The sequence below is a fragment of the Thermobia domestica genome, chromosome 11, assembly GCF_964235325.1.
Source record: "Thermobia domestica chromosome 11, izTheDome1.hap1.1, whole genome shotgun sequence".
Taxonomy (NCBI): domain Eukaryota; kingdom Metazoa; phylum Arthropoda; class Insecta; order Zygentoma; family Lepismatidae; genus Thermobia; species Thermobia domestica.
This window is the reverse complement of record NC_137464.1, coordinates 182,648,439-182,669,439: the sequence shown is the minus strand read 5'-3', so window position 1 is coordinate 182,669,439 and position 21,001 is coordinate 182,648,439. Positions and strand designations below refer to the sequence as shown.

At 35.4% G+C, this 21,001-nt stretch overlaps 1 long non-coding RNA gene across 1 annotated transcript in view; it reads left to right on the top strand.

Moving 5' to 3' along the window:
* Nucleotides 1-243: 243 nt before the first annotated feature.
* Nucleotides 244-21,001, top strand: part of LOC145663714 (uncharacterized) — a 39,117-nt gene continuing 18,359 nt past the window's right edge. Inside the window, exon 1 of the long non-coding RNA XR_014127244.1 lies at nt 244-380. This is a non-coding gene — a long non-coding RNA (uncharacterized LOC145663714). The remainder of the gene's footprint in view (nt 381-21,001) is intronic.

Genomic DNA, 21,001 nt, shown 5'->3' with positions numbered 1-21,001 from the left:
AAAATTTGCAAGAAAAATTTGTAATAATATTTTAATAAACTAGTGTGTAAATAATCTAAATAAATTGCGTTCTTACCTGTGAGAAGAATATCTACATAAAAAAAGAGAAAAAACATTAATGAAAGTCGAACCAGATACGCACGGATTCGCCAAAAAGGTAGCTCGTAACAACAGTATATGAAGTGAAGTGCCTGAAGTGAATATGCTAACTGAAGATGCGCAACTATAGAAACGTTCGAGAGTTAAGGAATTCACATAATTGTGAAATTTTAGTAATGGCTTAGGTTATTTTGGAGCACATATATGCAAGCAATGAAAATATATCGGATATTACCTATAATGTCTTTAGTAACGTACAAACACATAATTCAACACATAAGGTAAGTAATTTTATGACATATAGCTACAGTATTTTGTGCTATCGTCGTTTATGTGTATTCTATACCCACCTTTCGCTGAATCACCTGCTCCCTACGGACGCACCTCCACGATACCGCTCGGGCTGTGCTCCCGCTCTCATTCGGTTAGACAGCGTACGTATTACCTGACCAGGATATTAGTGCGGTTTTTCGTGGAGGGCGTTAGTGTTGTGTTTACATCAGTTTCTAGGTAAGCGTGGTGGGACAGGGGAACGGAGAGCGTCACTCTGCAGTGTATCCAACGATTTTCAAAAGTTGCAGTTTACATGTTATAAGTAACCTAATCTGTTTCGCTTAATAAAGAACTCCATAAATTATATAGTTGTTATTGAGTGCAGTAATGGTTATTCCTGCAGTAATGCAGATGTATTGTGGATAATGGCATATGCATGGAAATTAACAATTTAAGGACAAGATAGCACACAAGTGAATTTCTACCGTGTATTAAGCAGATTATATTTTAAAAAAATGATTACGTTTTATTTGATTTCATTATAAAACAGTAGAAACCTGTAAAACTCAGTAATAAGATGTTAATGACTAAAAGATTAATTATGGGTTGGTAGTTTAGATACTTGCGCAATATCTTGTAACTGTAAGTTTAAATCAAGTTAAGGCTCGCGATGCTTGTATTTGTTTTAATGTAGGTCTATCGATTGACAACTAAATTATTTTCTTGAGTTGTAGCCAAGAAATAATTCCGATACGTTTCCACTCGAGAACTGTGGAAGTTCTCTTCGTTGGTCTATTGGCTAGCGCATGTGTCTTTGTTGTACGTGGTTCTGTGAGAGCCCAACAATTAATTTTACAATCTTTCACTTTCATTAATCATCTGTCTCCTCTAGCATAAAGAGCATAATCATGAGACGTTAAACTAAAGAAACTTCATTTCATTTTTTCGATGAATGTGAACCCTTTGGGGGAAAAGGAAGTGAAGAAGAAATTTTCCTTAATTTTTTAAAGGGCTACGGGATTAGATAGCTTGTCTTTCGGGATTGCCTTGTAAAACCTGATTACAATGCATCTTTCTTTTAGGATTATTATTGTAATCCAGCCTTTTGGTAAATGTGAAATAAAAGTATGGATAAAACATCAGAGAATGGGTAATGTAAGCATAAATATCATTGGTTCAATACACAATAAATTCACACCTTGTATTTATGAGTATAGAATTTCCCTTTGAACTTCCTCTGAATTTCTTTCAGACCCTAGGTCTCTTGTGACAAAGAATTAATTCTACTATCTGTTTTCATACACAATATAATTTTGAAACTTGGGAGCCTAGTGTTATCTTTGTGTCTGTAATACATAATCATTTGTCGATTGACTTCAGAAGACTGAGTTTAGCCCGTGAGCATAAGTTGCATATAGTTCAAACATATCAGATGTACGGTCTTGTTTAACAAATCCTGTGTGCACATATGAAATTCAAAGACAATGGCAATCAATTGTCTTTAAACAGCTGTATTTTTATTTCAAGTGTAAGTACTAAACTATGCTACGTATAGTTCCAAGAAGAGATCCTTTAAAAAAAAGGAAAAAAAAAGAACTGAACCTACGTACCTAACATTGGCACTCATCTTCTTCCTCATGATTTGATGTAAGAAGCGGCCGCATGATTTCCGGCCAATTGTTTCATCGCCGGTATCTTTGAGCAATGAGATAGCAGTGGAAGACAAACTTCGTTCTTCTAACTTGATATTTTGAAAAACTTACGCAAGTGGTTTTGTTACTATTCACTCTAATCAATTTCAAAAGTACCATTAACTTTATAATAACATAATGAATGTAAGAGTTACCATGAAAATGTATTTTGTATTTCTTTTTTAATATGAAATTCTTTTTTTTTTTCTGAATTTCACTGGAGCTATAAGAAATCAATTGTCAGGCTCCCCACTTTAAATTTTAATCGCTCCCCTACCGCCCCCAATGTAACATTGGGTTTATTTCTTTTAAATAAATTTTTCAAAATATGGTAAAAATACTGGATTTTTAAATTACCAAACCATGCTAAATAATGACATGTTAGATATCAGAGAAAGTTATCTTTATCTACCATCTTAATTAGGGGCGGATCCAAATCTCCTTCGGAGGCGGTTAGATTATCAGTTTCTCTGTCACCAGTCTTTTGCAGCACATCCGAAAATGATCTCAATGCAAATTTGTTACTGAAGGTTCTGTCAATCGATCGATCACATGGTCCAAATTGGTAGCAATTTCAAAGACACCTTATCTCAAAACTACACAATAAAACTTGCTTTAAACAATGAAAGCGCAGTTGCCAAAGTATAACTTTGATTCACTAAGATGAACTTCGAGGTTTTGTTAACAGATGAAGTAGGTAGGAATTTCTTACACTCTAATGCTACGAAGTTCTCAGTATTCCTTTGTAAAACACTGAGGTTAGTTTATTCGCAAGTTATTGCCAAATTAATATGGAGGATGTATGTACTTTTTTTGCAGTCCCTTAAAATGTTCTGAAAATAACTTACATAACTTTTGAAGTTTTTGTCTTTACTTGAACATATGCGTGAAGTGGTTTATTATGAACAGGGCAAAAACAACTGTGATAGATTAATTACAAGTAATCCGGTTAGAAACACTGTTGTTTGTATTTTAGTTCCAAAACCGGCCGCCCGCACTCGTTCGCTGGTCAGGATATACCCTGAAGGAATTCAAGTCCACAACCCAAAAATGATTGTTTAAGATACAAAAAGGTCGATTTACTGAAACAGCAGTATATATGCAGTGAATTGATGTATGGATCCGTACAATAAATCTGCATTGAATAAATAAACAATACAAAGCAAGCCACAATCCCTTCACTAATAGTTAAAATAATATATCTCTCACATAGAACACGAAAGATAGTTCAAATAAGCTTTATTTACCTGTTTAAGCCTATTACTGATTAATACAAAGATATTACTTTCTTTTTCTTTCTTCAAATTTTTCGTGTGTAAGCAAATATCAAGAAATTAATAACAAAAGTTTTGTAAATATTACTACTAGTCTTGTAATGTGGCTTTTTACAAGTCGTAAAATATCGTAAGTAAGAATGCTAGAATATTAGTAGAAATCGTTTCTAAATACTAATGTTTTACTTATGTAAAATATCTTATTTTGAAAAGTTATACAGTAGTATTGCAAGACCAGTAATTTTGAGCATACATGTCCAAACTCGTGAGACTGACGCTTGTCAGCTCAGCACTCGCACTCAACCGGACTTGGGCTTAATAACTGAGCGCTAGCCCAACTGAGGGAAGTAAGCCTGAACGTAAGTGAGTGCACGCCTAATAGAAAGAAATGAGCCCGAGTAAGCGCGAGTCCAATTAAAATTAGTATGCGCGAGCCCAGTTGAGAGAACTGAACGTGAGCCCGAGCGAGCCCAGTGCAAAATGACCATCTATGGTTTTGAGAAATAGGCCCCTTGTAAGAAAGTTATGCTCATCGATGTCACATTAGTTGAAACTAGCCAACAAAGATGACCGTCCGCTGGTATTCAGTTATTTGAGTGTATGATACTTAACACAGTTGTTCATTGATTGTTTGTTTGATTTCTGTTTTGGATAGCTTTATAAATTACCCATCTTCAAAAACTTTCAGCGAGAAATTCATCTTATACACTACTCATTCACTCACAAGGGACATTCAGATATTCCCCTCTGTATAACACTGATAGTGACATCTGTTTATTATATTTAGGAACAAAACAAAACTATGCCCCTGCAACATTGACAGGACTAAAGAGGGGGGAAATGTAAGATTTTTTTTTCTTTGCGCTAAGAGCAAGGAAGGAAGGAAGGGTAAACGCCCTCTGGCAACGAGGGTGAGAAAACGAAGAAGCAGACTTCCTAGTTTATCTCATTCAAGTACTAACTAACATCTTTTCCGTTGGGGACGCGATGCTCTCGAAGGACGGACAAGGAATAAATCGAATCTCATTCCGTCAGCTGGAGAGTTCAAGAACAATCCAAATACCAAGACATTAATGTCTCTTCTCTGGCTCTTTGGAGAAACAATAGACAATCGCGTTCAGAAACTGACAAGATAAATGCTACCCTAAGTGAAGTTCTCCTTGATTTCAAAATCATTGTCACAGGAGTTTCTGTTAAAGCAACTTCAAATCTTTTATTTTTACAATCGTTGTCTAGAATGTCACACCGCTAAGACCTACAAAAAAATTTAGACACCCAACCCCTTTCTATAAAATAATAATAATAGTATATTTAAATATTTGGACATTAACATATAGAATTAGACTTAAATTTCATAGACTGTGGAGTAGGATTTATTATGCGACATTTAGGAGTACCAGATTCCAATTGAAGTGAACTTTAAAGAAAAAGTGATTAGCATACTGAAGTTCCATGTATCAGTTTAGCGTTCAAAAGTACTCCTGCTTTTTTTAAATTTTATTTTTTACATATGGCTTTGTTATTCGAGGAAATTATTATTGGAAAACAGTACAAAAAGTCATACGTATGCAGAATACTAACATGAAACAAATAATGTCAAATTACAGCTTATTTTCAGCAACTGTACAACTTCTTATCTCTTTTATTTTGTGATTTTCGCCTCATAGTAACTTACTGTCTGATTGTGCCAGTTGTTGAATTGCTTTCATATTAGATTGATTTTATTAAGAAATAGGTTCATGCAGTGATACTTATCATAATGGGTTGTTGGTCACTCCGTCCGTCCGTTACTCTGCACGATAAGTCTTGAAAGGATGTGAATTTTGAAATTCTGTTTCTTCCAATAGATACGGCAATTATCTCAAAGCAAATCCGTTAACAGATTAACGAATAACGATGACTTTAACGGTGGCTATCTATAGGCAACGTATCATATACCTAAACAATTTTTTCGTTTTCTTTTTTTTATTTGCAACATATAGTAATAATAATAATATAATAATACATTTTATTGTCGAATCAGCTACATAGCCATAGACAACGTCAAATTATAACTTACTACAATAATGTACAAAAATAGTGATTGTTCATTATCTACAATAAGTGCTAAAGTAATAAAGTTCACCACAATAACATATCTTAAATATTATTTACCTTACAAAAATCAAATATTATCGTATTCAAAAAACTCATCTATTGAATAAAATGGTGTTTTTACTAACCAAGAATATAATCTATTTTTGAAGCTACTCATAGGTAGTTGTGTCAGTTCTATAGGTAATTTATTATACAACCTCACAGTCATGGCTTCATAGCTATTTTGTGATTTTGTTAATCTCAAATATGGTACGTTGACACGTCTATTATTTCTAGTGTTGTATGAGTGTATGTCATGCCTATAGTGTATTTCTGACGTTTTGCCCTTTATGTACATCAACACATTGTATATATATAAATTGATTACCGTCATTATTTTTAATCTTATGAATAATGGTTTACAATGACACGTATTCTCTGCATTCATCATTATTCTCACAACTTTTTTTTATAACAACAGAACGTCATTCACATGGCTACCATTTCCCCATAACAGTATACCATATAGTAAGATACTTTGAAAAAACGCAAAATATGCGGATCTTACATAGTTTTCTGGTACCTGATTCCTCAAATTTTTGATCAAATATATAACTCTTGAAAGTCTTCCTATAATATATTGAATATGAGAGTCCCATAATAATTTGTTATCAATAATAATGCCCAAAAATTTTACACTGTCCAAATTGTTCTCGGTTGCCATACCTCTTAAACTAAAGTTTAAATGTTTCGTTTTACCTTCATTAAGGAAAAAAACATTCGTCTTAAACCACGATCCAGCTTCAGATAATGTTCTTTCTGTGATTTCTTCTAATTTTTTCAAGTCGTGGCTAACACTGAGAAATGTTGTGTCATCTGCATATAAAATTGAGTGACTAGTTACACAATTTGGTAAGTCATTAACCATTATAGTAAAAAGCAAAGGCCCAAGTACTGAGCCTTGCGGTACACCACATACAACCTGTGCAACTTGTGACTTTTCCCTTAGAGCAATGTGACCTTAGAGCAATGACCTCGACCAAGTTCGAATAATAGAGCCATTCCATTACATCGTAACAGATAACGGCGACTTAAACGGTGAATGTCTATGGCCCAATTCCATGAATGTAAGAGAATTCTTCAATATTGTTTCTTTTTTTTTTCTTTTGCGACAGATAGGTAGGTCAATTATCTCGACCTAGTTCATTGATGGAGTCCATTCCTTAACGTATTAACAGATAATGGCTGCCATCTATAGCTTATATCTTATACTTGAAAGCGAAGTTTTAAATTCTGCAGTTTGCAATAGATAGCTAGAGCAATTATTTCGGCCGACTTTGTTAATGGAGTCAATCCGTTAACATCTAAACAGGTAATGGTGACTCATGATGTCTCTCCACACCCCATACATGAAAACATTTCGTGTGATCCTGTTTACTGTCTTTACCAGAGTTTATTTTTATTTAACTAAGTATAAAATTATGTTTTGTTACTAGCCAGTCGCAAACCCTACTTTTGGTAAATGGATTTCAGAAAAGAAAGATAAAATCTTGATGTCTCCATCTGACATTTTTCTGAACATCACGTATTGTCCTATGCGGAAAAAAGACAGTACTAAATATTAAAATAAAAATTTAAATTTACTGTGACACCAGTATTCGGACTTTGAAAGCAAATTGTTGCTGGAGACAAGCGTATGTCCCATCATTTATTTAATAAGTGCAAGCATTCAAATTACTTTCCTGAAAAGTTGATTTTAAGTTGTGCCACTTTTCTATTAATAAACCGATTGTAGTGTTTGTAATTTTGTAACAACATCTGAGTACATGCCGTTGAATGGGATAATAGGATAGATCTATGCAATTATATTTAATGTACCGAGCAAAATAGTCAAATTTCATAGTTCCAGAAATACATGTTATTACCAGATGTGGGGACGCAGGGGTGAGAAAAACTGGAAATCGTCCCCCAAACGTTCTCTTGCAGTGGCGTATTTAAGGGAGATGTCGGACTGAAGACCCTCGAAATTTTATTTACTATTTTAAAGTAAATGAAATATCTTGCAGAATTTTCACATTTCCAGAAATAAAGTTAGCAAAGACCCCTCCAAACAAAATCGTAAATACGCCACTGATTTCTTGTCTCCCTACTCCTTCGTCTATAGCATATTACAGAAGGTTGTTCAGCTTCTACCTGACCGATTTACGAAGTGTATTAACCCTGTGGAAAGTCGTGCAGCTACCATGGATGTGTTCTTTACATCATCAGATTATATTCCCCGACATCGAAGTTTCCGCTGTAACGAACTATATTCGAGCAGAGGCATAAGAATTTTATCCCACTACTCTCTGCAAGTTTTCCATAGGAGAGTAAGGCGATGCTGTAGACGTTGTCTCAACAGTACAAATGGGGAGAATTAACTTTGGCTGGAATTAAGGCAAGAAGTACCATGAAAGAGAATAACACTAATTCCCGTTCGTGGCTTCATATCATGATAAAACCCGAGGATGAACGCTTTGTGCATGTGGATCCACACCTGGCTCTTGGTGACCTCGTGCAAACGAAGCATTAACTATCCAATAGATTTGAGTCATAATGAATTCCTAGAAGTAAGCAACATTCTATTTCACGTTACACGTTTTTGTTCACCTTATATATGTCCAACTTCCCCTTATAACCGTATCCGGCGCCAATCACAATTTTCTGTGGGAAATGTTCTCTGCACCGGTGGTCAAATTCAGCAAGTCCTTGCCACTTACGAGGAAGGTCCATAAACCGTGAGAGTTGAATTTTGATGAAAATTTGTGACAAGATTCAGTTCGAGTTGCTAAGTAACGTAGTAATAGTCACTCGATCCGCAAATGCTTCGTTGAGTTGCTACACCGACGCCATCTTGAAATCCTTTAGGCAATGTCCAAGAATACCCTTTAAGCACAAAAATGAAAAAGCTTTTTATATATCTGACTTCAGTATTGTAAACCAAGGTGGATCATCTATATGCGAGAGTACTTCCAGTGCATGACCGCCATCTTGAAAGGTGCCATATTGAATCACCGTCAAATATGATAAATGGCAAGGGGATCGTGTGGGATATCAAATAGCACTGGAATTTACTCCTGAATTCATTTCCGTAACCAAAGTTTAGATATGTGTTTTCACTTCAGAGTTAAGAGCCCTCTTACCCACAGGAACATATAAAAACTGTGCGAGTTAAACTTGTGTCATGAAACACGTTCGTGAGAGCAGTTGCATGATTTTAACTAATGCAGTAGTTAATGCAGTACAATAACAACTATTCCAATCAGATCTTGAGACTAGTAAGAGAAATCGTTAATTTGAAATTCCTGAAAAAAAAATGTAAATATCAGCATGCTACAAGTTATACCTATTACAAAGTGCGATGGAATATACTGTTGGTCGATGAAACACATGCCTAATAGTACTGACAAGCAGAGAATACCAAAGGGATTGTTCGGATATATATTAGAAAAATTATATAAACTGGTACATATTAGTTGAACGGCCAAAATGGTTCGGATTCCACTATAATCACTAGGTCCACGTCTCCTTTAGCGTAGCAGGCGTGTGGGACGTTGAATTGTATCAAACCAAAAATCTCTTTTAGGCAATTTTACGTGGTCCATTATAGCGTGATAAGTTTTATTCTCCAATCTAGAAACCTTACGCAAAGACCATCATTGTTGCAGAATATTGCGTTCCTTTCCAATACTCATATTTGACGACCTATAATTTACCGTGCATATTACGAAGTTAAAATACTTTAATGTATTTATTGACAGTTTCTTTAAATACAATAGATTTATGGCTGCCACATTGAACAATGAAGGAGATTTAAATTATCAGTTCACAGCCAATTCTTAGAAGATACACCTGGAAACTTAGATTTCACTTTTCTTGTGTCTGTTCTGCTATTAGTGATAAGAGAATGCATACACACCTGATAACAATAGATGACAATAAAGATTATTACAAGATTCAATATCAAGTTGCAATCCATAAAACAGGGCTCTTTCTTGCTTTTTCCTTCAATATTAAATAATTAAATATCTGTACCTTTCCGCCTTTAACGATAAAACACTTGCCTATAATAAGGGCAAAACTTGTTTTCATATCAAAACTGTGGTAAATAACTAATTGTAGCAGGTGTTCACTTCTTCGGTGTACAAGTTATATGGCAGAATTTTCATCAAGAAAATGCATTCTGTTGTGTATCATCAATTTTGTACGCCAGTCCTAAAGGACATGCTTGCATATGCATGGCAGAAATGTGAGTACGTAACAGGAGCAATAGTTGGTTCATTTACAAATGTTCTGAAGACTAGTAGAAAATAGTGTCTGTGGTCATGAAGATTGTGACGAAAGTGCATTTGTTAAGTGTTTGCACTGCTCCATGATGCTGTGTGCTAATCACTACGTTTTGGATCTCCATCATCACAATTGAAGAGCAAAAGGTTAGTAGGTTAATATTTGCTTATGTGCAATAGTTTATATAATTTTTCTAATATTTTTTCTATTAATTTTCTAATAACTTAAAGATAGATTCTTTAAAACCACATGTGCCGTTCCACGTAACTTATATTACAGTATTTAAATGCTATGCATAATCGCAACACACACAGACTCATATATATATATATATATATATATATATATATATATATATATATATATATATATATATATATATATATATATATAGCGATTTTGTAATAGGTATAATTTGTTACAGTGCTGCTATTCCATTTTTCATTACAGGCATTCAATTTAATTAACGATATCTCTCACTAGTCAAAGATCTGATTGGTATAGTGGCTATTGTAGATCAAATAACTACTATTGCATTAGTTAAAATCATGCAAGTGTTTGCACGACCGCATTTCATATCACAAATTTTGCTTCCTCAGTTTTTGTATGTTCCTGTGAGCGAGAGAGATCTTAACTCTGAAGTGAAAACAGATATCTAAACTTTGGTTACGGAAATGAATTCAGGAGTAAATTTCAGTTCTATTTGATACCCCACATGACCCCCTTGCCTTTTATCATATTTGACGCCGATTCAATATGGCGCCTTTCAAGATGGCGGTCATGCACTGGAAGTCCTCTCACATATAGATGATTTACCTTGGTTTACAATACTGAAGTCAGATATATCAAAAGCTTTTTCATTTTTGTGCTAAAAGGGTATTCTTGGACATTGCCTACAGGATTTCAAGATGGCGTCGGTGTAGCAGCTCAACGAAGCATTTGCGCATCGAGTGACTATTACTACGTTACTTAGCAACTCGAACTGAATCTTGTCACAAATTTTCATCAAAATTCAACTCTCACGGTTTATGGACCTTCCTCGTTAGTGTTACGGTACGTAATTACCAGAATGTCACCAATACGTGTGTGGTAACTGTAACCCTTACTCAATGGGACAAACTAAAATTTGGCTCCGCAAGCGTCTTTTGTATCGTGGCGGACATAAATCATTGATCAGGGAATTGATCAGGGACTCAATGCTGAGTGTTAGAATTAAATCTGACATATCTGTAGTTTGGTGAGGAGAAGAAACAAACTTCTAAACCAAAGGTTTAAGAACAGCTCAAGTTATTAATATAAACTATACCGAAGATAATTGACTTATATCATGATTAAAGAAATACGAAAGACGATTTGAAATAAAGAAAAGTAATATACAACTTTGCAAGCGGAGGCAAAGAAATAGGGATGCGCTCGAGTCGAGACATGTCTCGAATCTCGACTCGACTCGACTCGAATTCGAGTCGAGACACACTTTGTAAAATTCGAGACGAGTCGAGACAAACGTATTTCTCGACTCGAATTTTCTCGACTCGACTTCGAGTATTTCTCGACTCGACCGCCTGCTTTATCCTAACCTGCATAATCCTGGGATGTAAAACAGGAAAAAATTCATTTCACTTCATTTCAAAATTGAGCTCCTTGTACGTTTCCATTATAGGCGAGCGAGTGTTTGGAACAAGCAATTGTTCATTCTTCAAGAACTTGAAAACTACTGACTTTACTTATTTATTGAATAGAGAATTTATTATTTTATTTCCTTTGTTATATGTAATAAAATACCTGTAAAATATATTTTGAATCCTCGTGACTTATCCTTTCATTTGATATCTAACAGAAACGTTACGCCATAAACTAATATCAGTCATGAGAGTATGAAGAGACTACCGACATCTTATTCAACAAATTCCAAGAAACTTTTTAGATTCTACATAGGAATAAAGACACAGTATTTAACATGCACATAGTACCTCTTAATTTCAGTGCAGCCAGAAAAAAATAAGACTCAAAAGTTATGAATATTCCTATCCAATATTATAAAAAATCTTAAATGTTGAAGATTCGTGTGTACATTATTTCATTTCTGGCACCGAATATTCGGTTTTTCCATCTTTTAAATAGTCATTTATTCTGATCGCATTTTAAAAGCGCGATATACAAATTATAACTGAAAAAAATAGCCTCATATTACTTCGTAATGGATCACTAAAACAGGTTTTATCCTCTTTAACTTCTCTCTATCCCATCACTCACTCTCTCTCTCTCTCTCTTTTTTTTTAATGACTATTTCCTCATCTCTAATGAAAGGTCAAACAAAGATCTGAAATACTATAAGGAACTTATTATCTTCAATAAGAACAGTGAGTTCACTTGATTTCTCTTTTTCATTTTCTTAGCCCATTTCCATGAAATGACAACTGTTTGACAACCATTCTTTGTGAAAAACTGGAAAATATTTATGAGTTAGCAACATTGAAAATGAGACTAATAATAGTTTATTCTTCCATGAGCAAATAGTACACAACAAATGCAATGTTTTATGGTAATTAATGTATTGTTAAGGCACAGTAAGAACATTTAGGTTTCGACTCATAGTATGTATCTATATGGGATCGAAATCTTGAACCAAAATCGAATTTGTAAGAGAAAACTGTTACAACAAATGACAAAACACACGAAGTGCGCGCCACAATTTAAAGATGTCGCCCAAGGAAGCCAGCAGGTTATCTGCTGCTCCGGGTTATTGTTAAACATAAACAAGGCAAACCCGTAAATGCAGAAAAAAAGCAAATACTTTATTAAACGATATCAACGTTGTTCAGTTCACTTGGAGAAAATTAAGACCTATAATAGCTAATTTTCATGTTCTCATAGAATATTTATTTACTTACTTTGTAGTACTGAAGTTAGTATTTGTACATTCGCATGCTGTGCTATACAATGTAAGAAAGCATATCAATAAATTGAACTTAAGGGGGAAAGTATCATCTGTTTTTCATGGATATGCATAATGATTTTGGTAATTGATGAAAAAGAAATAATCTCCCATAATTATAAATATGCTTGCTGCTACATACCAGCACCATCTCTTTATCGTTCAGTTGATAATTTGACATAACTCATTGTAATTTCATCTCTAATTAATTACAGTTTGGAGAAAAATAACAATGTTCAGTTGCTCTTAAAGGAGGGGGATTATATAGTATTGGGTATTTTGCCTTATATCGCGGCAATGGTGTGAGAGTGAGACGAGTAATGCACACCGCAGTAGTAGAAATTCATGCACGTGCTGCAGCAGAAATATTGCGGGAAACAGACGAAACAATTTCCTCTTCACCAATCAGCAAATAGTCGTGCGCGCAGTGATACAACGTCAAGTTACTCGGTTTGTTTTTGAAAGGTGCAAAGGACTGTGAAAAACGCTTTAGTATTACAATAAATGGACTGCTTGGATGCCAAGAACTAGTACAGATAAGTACCATTCACTTCTATGAATAGGTATTTTTTTAAAGGATTTTTGTAAACACTAAGTTATAAAACAATGAACTACATACAGTAGTTATGGTTTTGGTTCCCAACATAAAAGAAATACGGATTGTTCATGAGATATTGAACTTCAACTTTCACTCCTGGAAAATTTCAATTTTGGAGTTAGGCCACTTGGCATCAAAGCAGTTCACTGTAAGATAAATACATTCCGCACACTAGTAACATAGTTGTTCAGGGGCCTTCGATTTCCATCCTCTCAAATGAAAGCTGAACGATTGCTTGATACATGCTGACTATATAGGAGAAATAGTGTATTAAGTTTTCGAACTTTGGTGCGTATCCGTATTTACACTCTGATATAACTTTAAGTTCACACTCAAATCGAGCTAATTGTTTAATGCATTTCGAAAGCTTTTGTTTTTATGCAGCTCATTAGGGAAAATCTATTTCATAATCGTAACATTTATGTACTAAGAAACTATGAACGTAAAGTGGACTCGACCTAGCCCCGTGGCCGCTGTGACTCAGTGGCACAGCTCTCACCCTTGATGTGTGAGGACTCTGATTCTGTGTGTGTGTGTGAACTCCGCTGCTAGTGTACGCGTCTTTGCCGTGGAAGACTCGGGTTCAATTCCCGGCGCGAGCTCATGTAGTTCGGATTCCACGTTAATCAGTAGGTCTACATTTCATATATCCTCGCTGCTGAAAGAGACGGTAAAGTCAAAATCAACTCAACAATATATATGTGTGTGTGCTTATGTGAATTTCCTCGTGGCTGTATGGTTAACACATACGCCTTGATCGCGGGAGACTCTGGTTCGATTTACGGTGGAAGCTCATGAAGTTGTTACCGGTATCCCACTTTAAACTGTAGATCCATGCCTCATATAACCATAGATATAATATATATGCCTTTGATACACTTATTTTCCGACTTGGAAGCCATCGAAAATTTCCGGACACAGAGTCCCGTAGACCGAAAATGAGAAACATGGGTACAGAGTAAAACAGTCATAGAAATTTAAGATTTTTAGCCTAACTTAATCCTTACATATAATGCAACTAGCTTGGCCAAGTTATAATGGAGGAAATGCTATCATTGCAACACTCTGAGAATAGAAAATGTTCGTCAGGTATTACTATCCCCCCCTCTCCTGCAGAATGAAAACCCTGACTAAAACTCAATATATATATATATATAAAACTATTTTGTGTAATGTAACAAACAGTGGCGGATAGTATTCATGTTTCCTTGCAGAGGTCCTTACGAGGGTTCGCTTCCATCTTCCTCTCCCCAAGAACTAAAATAAATTAAAAAATTGCTATTACTTGTTAATCTTGTACAAAGGACGCAATTAAAGTCCCAGTGTAACGCCCCTTCACATTTAGATTGTTCCCCTGGAAGAAAACCAGTTATTATTGTTTCTTGATTTCTCAGTCTCACCTACATAAACATACGAATAGAATTACAGGATAGGACATGTTTAGATTGCTTGCACGTGACTATATTTCTCATCAAATGTGTCACAGATGAAAATTTCCGTTTGTACTGCCTCTATTTTCTGGTACATATGTTTCATTTATGTTATGTTGCTAAAATTCGTTAGGAAACAAGTACAGACTGCGCCTGTGTGCCTGACAAAACGTAAATGTACTGGATAATTATTTCTTCACTTTCTTCCAGAAAAAAAATGTAACCCATCTCATGTCGGCTAACAAAAGGAGGTAGCGGACCAAAGATAGCCGTTGTTTACCTAAGGTCGTTACACAGCAGGGGTTTCATTCAGTCAGAGGGAAAAGAAAAAATAATTTAAGGTTTCTACATTTGTTTTGAACTGCAATATACTTCTTCCTTTTATTTTAAGAACCATTTCCTTCTCATTTGTCTGCATCAGAAAAAAAATGCAAAAAATCACTAGAATGTGCCTATTTACCCAAAGTACGTACTAGATCACTAGTTCAATAGTAAAATTACTAGATCTAGTACGAAATCATAAATGTGGCATCCCTGGGTTGGAGCGAAAGTAATGGTTGGAGTAAAAACTAGTCCGTATTTCTACTGCGTTCTGTTGTTGAATTCACAGAAATGTTCAAAAATAAATTCAAGAAGTAAAACACGATCCTACAAAAGACTGTTTACTTGCTCACTGGTTTTCGTATTGTGAACTGAAACTCAAGTGCGCAGTCATGTTGAATACTTCTGTCCCTTTCTACTTTACAACTTGAGGTGGGATGAGGGTCAGGATAGATCTAGTGATATACCGCTAAAGGAAGTGCTTCAGTACAGAGTCGGGAGCGGTATGTATTGTTTATACTACTTACAACGTTACCCCCACATAAAATATAAATTCACCCTTTCTCCCTTCCCTTTTTCGAATACAATGAACCGACTCTTTTGCTGAAGAAAGATGCTAAAAGAAAATTGAAACATCTGTGTCTAAACTTTCTTTGAAGCGCAGTCTTTTGTATTTGTAAGATTTTGCGAGTGTTTTCGAGATATCCAAATCTTTTACCAAGGACTCCTGCTGCGAACTGACCGTGAGTAAACACCCGATCTCGCTGTGCTCAATTTCTCTCGCACACGTGAAATGGGTTTGTTGTTTCCAAAACAAATAGGAAGTTACCTTGTGCTTTTGCATTTCTGCACGCACACAGGTACGATTGTTGTTTTAATGATCAGAAGAAATATCAAAACCATCCGATATATATGATACGAAACAGCTAACAGAGGGAGGCAAAGATAAAAGTAGGCCTATACCAAGTTTTCCGCGTGGTACCATTACGGAGAATAAATATTTGATAAAGTCACGTAGATGCGCTTAAACCTATTCCATCTGTCCTTATAACTTTTCTGGTCTCATCAATTTCTCAGGAGAATACGTACAACATATGTCCAAATTCCATATATACTCTTTCTAAACTAATGAGTAAACTCATTAAGAACACCAACTGATATCAATAAACAGGAAAGAAAAAAATACTTTATACTTCTATCATTTGGTACACATCTCTATGAAGCACAACTTGTTTCTTTTCGAAATAGCTCCTTCGTGTCACAGCTGTGGTTAGTTTTGTTTTGTGTTAGGATGAAAGAGAGAAATGCAACATTTGCTTCGCGGTGAAGTTATATATATTATTAAGATGAGCGGTGATAAGCGAGGTTTAACAAAGAGTGCCTTTCGGATGCACAATTTAACGGGTAGTTGCAGTCCGTGTTGAGAATCGAACCAAAGCTATGTAAGACATGTTATGACAAATCCAAAAGGTGTGTTGTATCGGTGCAGTACCAGTTTTTCACGTTTTTCAAAATGTTCCAAAACCCAAAGAATAATCTTTAATTTCTGATATTTTAGTCGTCACAAATTACAATTTTATAATGTAGTCAATATTTATAATTACTGGGCAGTTGGGCGTTTAAACTAATGACATCATAATAAAGTCAAAACCATAATTTTGAGTTGAATTGATTCTGAGTTTAACGTCCCGTTAAGCAGCGAGGCTATGTGAGACGTGGACCTACTGATTAACGTGGAATCCGAACCACATGAACTCCCACCGGGAATCAAGCCCAGGTTTCCCACGCCAAAGGCAAGTATGCTAACCGTTAGCACGAAGGAGCTCCACCATAATTTTAGTGGGCGTTAAGAAATATCTCGCCAGTGCTTTTACAATAAATAAAATTTTATAAGTATTAAAGAATAGTGGTAAGAGATTTTATAATAGCTCTTTTATTTATGAGATATGAGTATTTTGAAAAAAAAACAACTAAAGAATAGGTTGGCGGAACCACAAAAGACTTTCTTATAAATACATACGCACCTTACTCACCTTTTATAATTGCCATGCTTACGTTCTCCATAAAAACAGAAATTCTCTTTTAGTGATACTTTACACAAGATCATGAAGTGGGTTCAAATTTGATTAAAGGCAAAATACAATACAATAATCCACAAATATTGCCTCAAGTGAGTTTAAAGATTTCTAAACACTAGTGCGAAACCGGACTCTGCCGTTGCGATCGATTTACAGGTCTTGAGACGAAAGTAAGAAGGGACTTACGCACACAGTGAGTAAAAACAATTAATATGCCTGTAACTTTCCCCCAAATGGGCGTATCTTAAAACTAACCTCACCATTATTTTTCTAATTAAATTCTAGCCCGAAATTATGTATCATATTACCCTATTCCCATTTTGTAAACTTGACCTTAATTCAAAATGGTGGATTTCAAGATGGCTGCCATCAAGGTCATATCTACCATACGACTTCCCCCCAGGACATATGTATCCACATGGTTTTTCTTCACTTTTCTTCATTAACGCTCCGTTTACAAAGGGTAGTAAGGGACTTCTGTAGTAATCTCTAATAACCACATCACAACTTTTAAAAGTTATTTTAAAAAAATAGAAAACATGCACCATGGCAAAAATTTGTCATCACAAGTAATGATGCATACATGCCTTCTATCAGCAAAAAAAGTTTCATTGAAATTGGAGCCGGACATTTGAGTGATGTCCTTTGTGGGATGTGATTGAACGTGACGTCAGAGCACATCGCCCCCCTTCCCGGAATTTTCGGGAATTAGGTGACCTGAGTGAGCACATGTGGTGCCAGCTCTCTCCAGCGACCTATCAAGGATCATTGCGTGTATGCCAAGACGTGTCGCCGTTTTTATCCATGCCAAAAGTCGACATACTGACAATTAGGTAGGTAGTCATGATGGTCTGGCTGATGTGTGCGTATATTTTAACTCGTACATTTTGTCTCGACTCGAATTTCGAGACGTCTCGACTCGAATTCGAGTCGAGTCGAGACAGAGACTGTCGAGTCGAGACACGAGTCGAGACAGAAACATATTTTCGAGTCGAGACACGAGTCGAGACAACATTTTCTCGAGACGAGTCGAGACAGGCTTAAATCTCGACTCGACTCGACTCGAATGCATCCCTACAAAGAAACCTAACGTAACCACACTAAAGTCGAATCATTTACAGCGTAGTGATCTTGGTTCAGTGGTCAAGGTGCTCGATCAGTAATCTGGAGTTTCTTGCACCGAATCTTCGTCTGGGAAGTATTTTTCATTCTGACATTAAAATTTTTGGTGGCAATGACACATATTTTATTATCTTCAGATATTTGAATACTCGGACGTTTCATTACTTGAACTATCAAATCTTCAGGAATAATAATAGGAATAATAATTAACTTATAATAATTATTATTACCTCGTAGAAGATTAAAAGCTAAGAGCTAATTATCGCTCAGGTCATACTATTACAAGCAGAAACGTGTCATTTGGCAAGAATATTTCGGTTTTGTTTAATGGTGCCCACAAGAAGAGGAATTTCTAATCTCGTTTCTAAAACAAACAAAATAACATGAGAATTAACATTATATATTCGAGATGGGACAAGGCTAACTCAATTTATCGTTTCGCTTTGGAGATGAGAATCGAGACGAGACGAAAAGTATCGTAAACATTTCTCTACTTGTCTCGATTCTCGAAATAGTGTATGTCCATTCTTTAAGTAACAATTACTCTGTAGACTGAATCTTATAGACTATAGGCTGTTTGTTACTTTGTATTTCAGAGCTCATTGAATTATGGTCTGTGCAGGCACGTAGCCAAGGGGGTGGTCCGGGGGATCCGGACCCCTCTTTCGAGACCAGAAATGAGAAAAATTAAGGAAGGATAAAATGAAATGAAATGAGAAAAAGAAGAATCGGCGTTAAAAATTAAAAAAGAGTGCAGAAAGCTTTTCGTTAGTCTTTCTTATGAGAAGATTTGAATTACTTGCAATACATGGTGGCGAGGTGAGTGGGATTTTCTGAAAGAGTCAGGGAGATTTCAAGCTTCTGAAAGCATAATGCCAGTTGTGTAACAGCGTGATCATTTTTGATCATAAGTTTTCGTCATCGCATTTTTGCAGTATCAAACATGTTATTTCAGAAACAATTTTCTCCTGCTACTTTAACTTGGTATTTGGAACAGACAGTGAGTAGTTGAAGGAATAATAAAAACAAAAAATTATGTGAAAAGAAAGTTTTGTTAACACTTGATTCAAAAGAGAAAGGAACGCAGATATTGTAAAATATTTTACAAGACATTATTGAGTTTGTACACTCATGTCCAAAATTATTGTCGCACGTAGATAAATATCTTGTTGTAAGAGTATAATTTGATAGCGAATTCGTCCGGTATTTCTTATAATGATGTGTATAATCAGTAAAGACATGTAAGTGGCAAATTTTGTCAAAAGAGCAGTAAATAAGAACAATAAAACAAAAATAAAACTTTCTTGTCCATTTAGCAACATTTCGTTTTAGTCACTCTAATTTTCGTATTTATAATTCTTTTCCTATGAAATTTTCCACAAATAGGGTCTATACATTTCCCGATTATACACATGGCATCAGTATTACGAGTACCCTGCAAAATCATTATCAAATTATATTCTTACAAGAAGACAGTCATAGGTATGAGACAATCATTTTGGATATGAGTGTACTTTTTATAATAGTGAATATGTACTTTTTACAATAGTTGAGGTCGTAATGAAAGGAAAATTGTTATATTTGAATGAACAGAGGAAGACCGTAAATATTGTGAAATCATTTTCAATATATTTTTTTCTTTTTATTTTCCTCGAGATTTCTTCGTAGTGGGGCCGCGGTGGCTCAGTGGTAGAGCGTTCACCTCTGGTGCTTGGGGTCCGGGGCTCGATCCCAGCCCCCGCCTAGTGAACTTTGTGGTGGACAAACACCTTGTGCGTGGGTTTCCTCGGTGTTCTCCCGTTTCCTCCCACTTTCTTCATTCCACCATTTCATTCATTCCTCATCATCACCGTCTCCTTTAGCCTGACCGGCATAATCGTAGGACGTAAAACTCAAAGATTTCATTTCATTTCTTCATAATTTATTATTAAAATACTTACCAACATATCTTCATTTTATTGTCCTAACAAACCAATATATGTTGATTGGGCCTTCAGTGTTTCATGTCCCCCCCCCCCCGTTACCAAATCCTGGCTAAACGAACCAGTATATGGTCCAGTAAAATAAGTTAGAATGATCGAGCCCCTGGTGTGATGACCACAGTATTTCATGTCACGGACCCCCTACCTTCACTAAATCCTGGCTACGTGCCTGGTCTGTGTAGGTATTTTTATAGCAAAGCTTTTATAATTACCTGCGCATATCCTAAAAATTAGTTTATTATATGCCTTACTGTTGAGTGATATTCAGTTATTTTTATTACAGTCATTTTACTTAAAACATACAGTAGAATACTTCCTACATGAAACTTCAGTGGAACGCTTTCTTTTAAAATTTGCGTAGTTGCAGAGGTTTGTCATGAAGTTACGGAATCCCTTCCCCGAAATCTCTACTTTTAAGTAAGTTTTACCAAATTTTAGGGCAACTTTAAAACTTTTAATACCATTATTATTATTATTATTATTATTATTATTATTATTATTATTATTATTAAGTGTTGTGAATCTAATGGTTCACCCTCTTCTACCCAGCTCCTGCCTAGTGGACATTGTGCTGAACAAACGCCGCGTGTGTAGGTTTTCTCCGGGCTCCGCTTCCTATCACTTTCTTTATTCCAATATTTCTTTCTTTCTCATCATCGACTTTTTCTGTAGCTTAGCCGGCTTAACCATTACTTAAAAACAAATTTTCGTAGGGCTCTTGTGAGTTCAGTAGCATTACTTTTTACATCTGCCTGGAAACATTGCTGTTTAACATTTAGCTAGTTGTAGGGACGTA